This window comes from Chlorocebus sabaeus, chromosome 6 (genome assembly GCF_047675955.1).
Source record: "Chlorocebus sabaeus isolate Y175 chromosome 6, mChlSab1.0.hap1, whole genome shotgun sequence".
Taxonomy (NCBI): Eukaryota; Metazoa; Chordata; class Mammalia; order Primates; family Cercopithecidae; genus Chlorocebus; species Chlorocebus sabaeus.
This window is the reverse complement of record NC_132909.1, coordinates 5,259,856-5,268,735: the sequence shown is the minus strand read 5'-3', so window position 1 is coordinate 5,268,735 and position 8,880 is coordinate 5,259,856.

The following is an 8,880-nucleotide window of genomic DNA, read 5'->3' as shown; positions in this document are numbered from 1 at the left end:
TACAGTGGTTTGCCAGGTGCTCTCGGGCCTTTGGCCACAGACTGAGGCTGCATTATTGGCATCCCTACTTTTGAGGCATTTGAACTTGGACTGGGCCACTACTGGTTTCTTTCTTTCTTCCTTAGCGTGCAGACAGACTACTATGGAACTTGGCCTTGTGATCGTGTGGGCCAATTCTCCTTAATAAACTCCCTCTCTTATATACATATATCCTATTAGTTCTGTCCCTCTGGAGAACCCCAATACAGATTTTGGTATCAGGAGTGGTTCAAGAGGAACAGAATTTTAAAGATGTATTTCTTTAGTTGGTTTTGGGGTCTCTAGAGTTGGCTGTTTAATCGGATTAGACCCCAAAATGCTAAGGACTCTACTTTGAATAGTATGGAGAACACTGGTAGTTACTGGCATAAACTGTTGAGTTATGCAAAATAAATGCATTTGCTACTTCTGATTCACCACTCCTGAGAGGTAAGGAGTTTGGTGACTCTATACATGATACCTTTGACCATATGTTGAGAACCAAGGAATATAATGAAGTTGGTTGATTGCTCCTAAGTTTGCTGGACAAATAGATGAAAGAAAAAAAATGAGCTCAGGGATTCCATCTCCCAGCGCCAGAAGTGCATATTTAGCCTCAAATCTAAGACTGCCCTGGATGGGAATCTAATCTCCTTTAGACAAAGGGCTGAAATTGGGGAAAATCAGACACAAGCTCATATAATGTAAGTGGATGACCTGCAATGAAATGTGAATGTCAGCCTTGTCAGGTGTCTACTGTTAAAGTGAGGCCATTGATTGGAAAATAATGAGAACCTATAACTTGGAATGAGGATGTGAGGAAGGACCCTGACAAAGCTGGAGATACTGAGCCCCTAAACTATTTTTTTTTTTTTTTTTTTTTTTTTGCCAGAGGAGACAGCCTCCCTACCCTCAGTGGTGGCAACATCCTCTTCTTCACCCAGGTTGCCATCAGTCTTTCCACCTTTGTCTGAGATTAACCCTGTAGTGGTTGAGGCAATGACAAGGGTCTACCCTGGGACAGCTGCCAGTTAAGACTATACTGATTCTCCTCAGGACCCACACTCTTTGCTTCTAGACCTGTCACTAGACTCAATTCCCGCAGGTTCCTAGAGGTGAGGTTCAGAGTGTGCGGTGGCTCACGCCTATAATCCCAGCACTTTGGGAGGCTGAGGTGGGTGGATCACGAAGTCAGGAGTTCAAGAGCAGCCTGACCAACATGGTGAAACCCCATCTCCACTAAAAATACAAAAATTAGCCAGATTTGGGGGCGCAGGCCTGTAATCCCAGCTACTCAGGAGGCTGGGGCAGGAGAATCACTTGAACCAGGGAGGCGGAGGTTGCAGTGAGCTGAGATGGTGCCACTGCACTCCAACCTGGGCAACAGAGCGAGACTCCATCTCAAAAAAAAAAAAAAATCAGAGCTTAGTCCTCACTTGTGAAATAGATTTGTTAAAGAAGCACCTACATCCTTGAAGAGCTCTGTGACTGATATTCTCTGTATGCTAGATCTTACAGTGCACACCAGTCACTCAGCTGAAAAACTTAAATGCAATGGGAATAACTGGATCTTAAGGAGGCAGGGACCAAGTAGTCACTCAAATGCCAAAGGAGAGGTGGGCATAGTTAACATAACGGACAGCAGAGGCAAAGTAGCAATCAAAATTGTCTGACTCACTGGGCACGCTGACTCATGCCAGCATAAAACCAAATTCCAGCACTTTGGGAGGCTGAGGCAGGTGGACCATCTGAGGTCAGGAGTTCCAGACCAGCCTGGCCAACATGGTAAAACCTCATCTCTACTAAAAATACAAAAATTAGCCAGGTGGGAAACCTCATCTCTACTAAACATACAAAAATTAGCTGGGTGTGGTGGCACAGGCCTGTAATCCCAGCTATTCAGGAGGCTGAGACACGAGAATCGCTTGAACCTAGGAGAGGTTGCAGTGAGCTGAGACTGCGCCACTGTACTCCAACCTGGGTGAGAGAGTGAGACCCTGTCTCAAAAAAAAAAAAAAAAAAAAAAAAAAAAGGCCAGGCATGGTGGTTCACGCCTTAATCCCAGTACTTTGGGAGGTCGAAGCAGACAGATCACCTTAGGTCAGGAGTTCCAGACCATCCTGGCCAACATGGCAAAACCCTGTCTCTACTAAAAATACGAAAATTAGCTGGGCGTGGTGGCGGACGCCTGTAAACCCCACTACCCAGGAGGCTGAAGCAGAATCGCTTGAGTCTGGGAGGCAGAGGTTGCAGCGAGCTGAGATCACAGCATTGCACTCTAGCCTGGGAGACAGAGCGAGACAGGAAAGGAAAGGGGAAAGGAAAGGGGAAAGGAAAGGGAAAAGGAAAGGAAAGGGGAAAGGGGAAAGGAAAGGAAAAGGGAAAGGGGAAAGGAAAGGGGAAAGGAAAGGAAAAGGGAAAGGGGAAAGGAAAGGGGAAAGGAAAGGAAAAGGGAAAGGGGAAAGGAAAGGGGAAAGGAAAGGAAAGGGGAAAGGGGAAAGGAAAGGAAAAGGGAAAGGGAAAAGGAAAGGAAAGGGGAAAGGGGAAAGGAAAGGAAAAGGGAAAGGGGAAAGGAAAGGGGAAAGGAAAGGAAAGGAAAGGGGAAAGGGGAAAGGGGAAAGGAAAGGGGAAAGGGGAAAGGGGAAAGGGGAAAGGGGAAAGGAAAGGAAAGGAGAAAGGAAAGGGGAAGGGGGAAAGGAAAGGGGAAAGGGGAAAGGAAAAAGGGAAGGGGAAACATAAGGGGAAAGGAAAGGGGAAAGGAAAAAGGGAAGGGAAGGGAGGGGAAGGGGAGGGAAGGGGAAGGGGAAGGGGAAGGGGAAGGGAAGACTGACTCATGTAGAACTCTGTCATTGGCTAATTATGGTGTTCCTAGAAGTGAAAGCGATAGGAAGCCTACTACATTCTTAATTTGCATAAGCAGAAAACTCCCATGTTGAATGAACAAAAGTCTAATTTGAATTAGAAAAACAGAGAATTATGGCCCCTCAATCAATTTCCAGACTTGAGCCAGTTTACAGACCCAGGAGCCTTGAATGAAAAGGAAGATGGATTTCCTTAAGGATCTCACTGCACGACAATTTATACTGTCAATCTTTCTCCCAGCCTTTTCCAAGGAGACCTCTGGCCTTTTACCAGAGTAAATGTGCACTGGGGAACGTGGAATGATCAGACCTTTTGGAGACTAGTGGACACTGGCTCTGAGCTAACATTGATTCCAGGGGATCCAAAACATCATTTTGGTCCTCAGAGTAGGGGTTTATGGGAGATCAGACAATTAATGGAGTTTTAGCTCAGGTCTGGTTTACAGTGAGTCCAGTGTGTCCCCAGACTCATCCTGTGGTCACTTCCCCAGTGCCAAAATGCATAATTGGAATAGACATACTTAGCAGCGGGCAGAATCCCCACATTAGCTTGCTGACTAGTACAGTGAGGGCTATTACGGTGGGAAAGGCCAAATGGAAGCCATTAGAGCTGCCTCCATCTAGAAAACTAGCAAACAAAAAACATCACAGGCCAGGTGCGGTGGCTCACACCTGTAATCCCAGCACTTTGGGAGGCCGAGGCAGGTGGATCACTAGGTCAGGAGTTCAAGACCAGCCTGACCAATATGGCGAAACTCTGTCTCTACTAAAAATATAAAAATACGGCCGGGCGCAGTGGCTCAGGCCTGTAATCCCAGCACTTTGGGAGGCCGAGGTGGGCAGATCACGAGGTCAGGAGATCGAGACCATCCTGGCTAACACGGTGAAACCCCGTCTCTACTAAAAAATACAAAAAACTAGCCGGGCGAGGTGGCGGGCGCCTGTAGTCCCAGCTACTCGGGAGGCTGAGGCAGGAGAATAGAGTGAACCCGGAAGGCAGAGCTTGCAGTGAGCCAAGATTGCGCCACTGCACTCCAGCCTGGGTAACAGAGTGAGACTCCATCTCAATAAATAAATAAATAAATAAATAAATAAATAAATAAATAAAAATTCAAGCTGGGCGCACTGGCTCATGCATGTAATCCCAGCACTTTGGGAGGCCGAGGCAGTCGAATCACGAGATCAGGAGTTTGAGACCAGCCTGGCCAACATAGTAAAACCCCATCTCTACTAAAAATACAAAAATTAGCTGGGCACAGTGTCACGTGCCTGTAGTCCCAGCTACTTGGGAGGCAGAGGCAGGAGAATCACTTGAATCTGGGAGGTGAAGGTTGGAGTGACGTGAAATGGCGCCACTGCACTCCAGCCTGGGTGACAGAGCAAGACTCCATCTCAAAAAAAACAAAAAAGACAAAAAATCCCACAAAAATTAGCTGGGCGTGGTGGTGCGCCCCCGTAGTCCCAACTACTTGGGAGGCTGAGGCAGAAGAATCGCTTGAACCCGGGAGGTGGAGGTTGCAGTGAGCCGAGGTCGCACCACTGTACTCCAGCCTGGGCGATACAGCAAGACTCCATCTCAAAAACAAACAAACAAAAACAACATCACATCCCTGGAGGGACTGCAGAGATTAGTGCTACCATTAAGGACTTGAAAGATGCAGGGGTGGTGATTCCCACCACATCTCCATTCAGCTCTCTTATTTGGCCTGTGCAGAAGACAAGTGGATCCTGGAGAATGACAGTGGATTATCATAAGCTCCTGTACCAGATGTGGTTTAATGGCTTGAGCAAATTACCACATCTCCTGGTAACTGGTATGCAGCCATTGATTTGGCTAAATGCTTTTTTTTCTTTCCATTCCTGTCCATAAGGCCCACCAGAAGGAATCTGCCTTCAGCTGGCAAGACCATATACCTTCCCTGTCGTGCCTCGGAGGAATATGGGCTCTCCAGCTTTATGTCATAATCTTGTTCACGGAGATCCTGATCAGTTCGCTTTCATAAGATATCACACGGCTCCTTTACACTGATGACGTTATGCTGACTGGACCCAGTGAGAAACAAGTAGCAACCACATTGAATTTATGGGTGAGACACTGGTATGCCAGGAGATGAGAAATAAATCTGAGTAAAATTCAGGATCTTTTTGCCTCAGTGAAATTTCTAGGAGTTCGGTGGTGTGGGGCCTGTCAAGATATTCCTAATTTTTTTTTTTTTTTTTTTAATGGAGTTTTGCTCTTGCTGCCCAGGCTGGAGTGCAATGACTTGATCTCGGCTCACTGCAACTTCCGCCTCCTGGGTTCAAGCAATTCTCCTGCCTCAGCCTCCTGAGTAGCTGGGATTATAGGCATCTGCCACCATGGCACACTAATTTTTTGTATTTTTAGTAGAGACAGGGTTTCTTTTTTTTTTTTTTTTTTTTTTTTTTGAGATGGAGTCTCGCTCTGTCGCCCAGGCTGGGGTGCAGTGGCCGGATCTCAGCTCACTGCAAGCTCCGCCTCCCGGGTTTATGCCATTCTCCTGCCTCAGCCTCCCGAGTAGCTGGGACTACAGGCGCCCGCCACTTCGCCCGGCTAGTTTTTTGTATTGTTTAGTAGAGACGGGGTTTCACCGTGTTAGCCAGGATGGCCTCGATCTCCTGACCTCGTGATCCGCTGGTCTCGGCCTCCCAAAGTGCTGGGATTACAGGCTTGAGCCACCATGCCCAGCTGAGACAGGGTTTCACAGCTGGGTTCCAGGGTTCCACCCGCCTCAGCCTCCCAAAGTGCTGCGATTGCAGGCGTGAGCCACTGCATCTGGCCTAGATCTTCCTTCTAAGGTGAACGATAAATTGCTGCATTTGGCCCTTCTTACCACAAAGAAAGAGGCATAACACCTAGTGGGCCTGTTTGGATTTGGAGACAACACATTCCTCATTTGGGTGTGTTACTCCGGCCCATTCATCAAGTGACCCGAAAGGCTGCCAATTTTGAGTGTGGTCCAGAACAGAAGACTCCGCAACAGGTCCAGGCCGTTGTGCAAGCTGCTTTGCCACTGGGCCATATGACCCAGCAGATCCAATGGTACTTGAAGTGTCCGTGGCAGATAGGTATGCTGTTTGCAGCCTTTCTCAGGCCCCTATAGGTGAATCATAGTGGAGCCTCTGGGATTTTGGAGCAAGGCCCTACCATCCTCTGCAGATAACTACTCACCTTCTGAAAGACAGCTCCCAGTCTGTCACTGGGCCTCGGCAGAAACTGAACATTTGACTATGGGTCACCAAGTTACCATGAGACCTGATCTGCCTATCATGAACTGGGTGCTTTCTGACTCATGGAGCCATAAAGCTATGCATGCACAGCAGCATTCCATCATCAAATGGGAACGGTATATATGTGATTGGGCTCAAGCAGTTCCTGAAGGCACAAGAAAGTTACACGAGAAAGTGGCTCAAATGGCCAGGCATGGTAGCTCACGCCTATAATCCCAGCACTTTGGGAGGCCGAGGTGGATGGATCGCTCGAGGTCAGGAGTTTGAGACCAGCCTGGTCAACATGGCGAAACCCCATCTCTACTAAAAATACAAAAATTAGCCAGGTGTGGTGGTGCATGCCTGTAATCCCAGCTACTCAGGAGGCTGAGGCAGGAGAATCGCTTGAACCCGAGAGGTGGAGGCTGCAGTGAACAGAGATTGTGCCACTGCACTCCTCCAGCCTGGGCAACAGAGTGAGACTCTGTCTAAAAATACATACATACATACATACATACATACATACATAAATCAGAAAAAAGAAAGAGAAAGTGGCTCAAATGCCCATGGTCTCTACTCCTGCCACCTGCCTTCTCTCCCTCAGCCTGCACCAACATTCTCATGGGGAGTTCCCTATGATCAGTTAGCACAGCAAAAGAAGACTAGGGCCCAGTTTACAGATGGTTCTGCATGATATGAAGGTATCATCTGAAAGCAGACAGCTGCAGCACTTTCTAGGACATCCCTGAAGAATAGTGGTGAAGGGAAATCTTCCCAGTGGGCAGAACTTTGAGCGGCACACCTGGTTGCGCACTTTGGTTGGAAGGAGAAATGGCCAGATGTGTGACTATGTACTGACTCATGAGCTATAGCTAATGTTTGGCTGGATGGTCAGGGACTTGGAAGTAGCATGACTGGAAAATTGGTGACAGAAAACTTTAGAGAAGAGGCATGTGGATGGACCCAAGTGGTCAAAAACAGTGAAGATATTTGTGTCCCTAAACAATCCCTGCTCCCCAGTAGCACTGAAACCACAAGGCCCACACCCCATTTCCAATCTATGCCTGGGTGTCAGCCCTTCCCATGGCCATGCCCAGCGGAGCCTCTTCAGAAGTTCATGTCACTAGGTCATGCACGACGGAATCTAAGTGAGATGAGAGGGACCGAGGGAAGGCATGCGTGAGTGAGCAAACGTGTCAGGCAGGATGTTTCAAAGATTTGCAGCTTCAAAGAATAACATTTTGTAACAGCAGGTAGCTCATATGGTATGAGCAGGAGAGGGCTCCCCCTCCCCATACACACACACCAGGAACGAGCCAGGCAACCATCAGGTGATGGTCAGGTGGTTGTTAACTGTCTCTCTAAAATAATAATTACTCACAGCCAGCACCAGGGAAAGGCATAGATAGAAAACACCTGAAACGTGATCAGCCCCTTCCCATGAGATCTCAGGAGTTGGGCAAGTGGACTGAAGCATGTGCATGTGGACAGCCCACCCCAAGGAAGCAAGACCCCGGAAGTATGCCAACGTATAAAACCCTAAGTCAAAAGGTCAAACTGCACACTTGCCTTTCAAGTCGTCCACTTGGTCCTCTTCCAAGTGTACTTTCCTTCCTTTTATTTCTGCTCTAAAGCTTTTTTTCTTTTTTCTTTTTTTTTTTTTTTTTGAGTCGAAGTCTTGCTTTGTTGCCCAGGCTGGAGTGCACTGGCGTCATCTCGGCTCATCACAGCCTCCACCTCCAGGGTTCAAGCGATTCTCCTGCCTCAGCCTCCTGAGTAGCTGGGACTACAGGTGGGCACCACCACGCTCGGCTAACTTTTGTATTTTTATTAGAGATGAGTTTTCACCATCTTAGCCAGGCTGGTCTTGAGCTCCTGACCTCAGGTGATCCACCTGCCTCGGCTTCCCAAAGTGCTGGGATTACAGGCATGAGCCACCACACCCAGAAAAAAATTTCATATGTGTTATATTATAAACAGAGAAATCAATATGTCACAACTTAGTCAACTCATCCTATCAATCCCCCCTTTGTTCATTATTCTGTGTTTCCCTCCCTTATTCCATACGTCTCTCTCATTCTCATCTTCTCTAACTCTTGAGTTCTTTTCTGTTTTCCCCTGGGTTTCTGCTCCTCATTTTGAGCCTCTCTCCTCTCTTGCTGTTTCTCTCCTTCTTCCCGCTATTCCATCTTTTCCACCTGTTCTGCTCCAGTCTTGCAACTTGTTTCACCTCCTGTCCCTCTTTCTCCCCAATCACTGGGTTGTCCCCAGCGTCCATACATTTCTGCCTCCGTCTTCCCCCATCTCTACTTCCCCTGTTAAATTCCCTCTTCCCTGTTTATGCCCCCTTGTCCTCAGTCTCTAGCACCCTCAGATTCCTAGGCTTACACTGAGGTCTATGATCCATTCTGAGTTAATTTATGCACAAAATGTGAGGTTTTTAGCTGGATTTTTTCTCCGCCCCCCCCCCATTTGCATGTCCAGTTGTTCCAGCACCAAAACTCAAAGAGAAACAGACAATCTGAACAGGCCTATAGCTTTTAATGAATTTGAACCAATAATCCCTGAGAACCCTGCTGTGGTTCTCCCTCTGCTCTCCTTGTCACCAGCTGCCCCTTCTTGCTGTCCCAGCACCACACTGCTGCCTGCCATGGCTCCAAATCCCTCCTCCTCACTCTCTGTCTGAGGAGCCTCCCCTCTGCTGCCCCTCTCCCTACTTTGCTGTCCTTCATCTTTCTGGACATGGAGCTTTTCTCTACATTTCTCCAGTTGT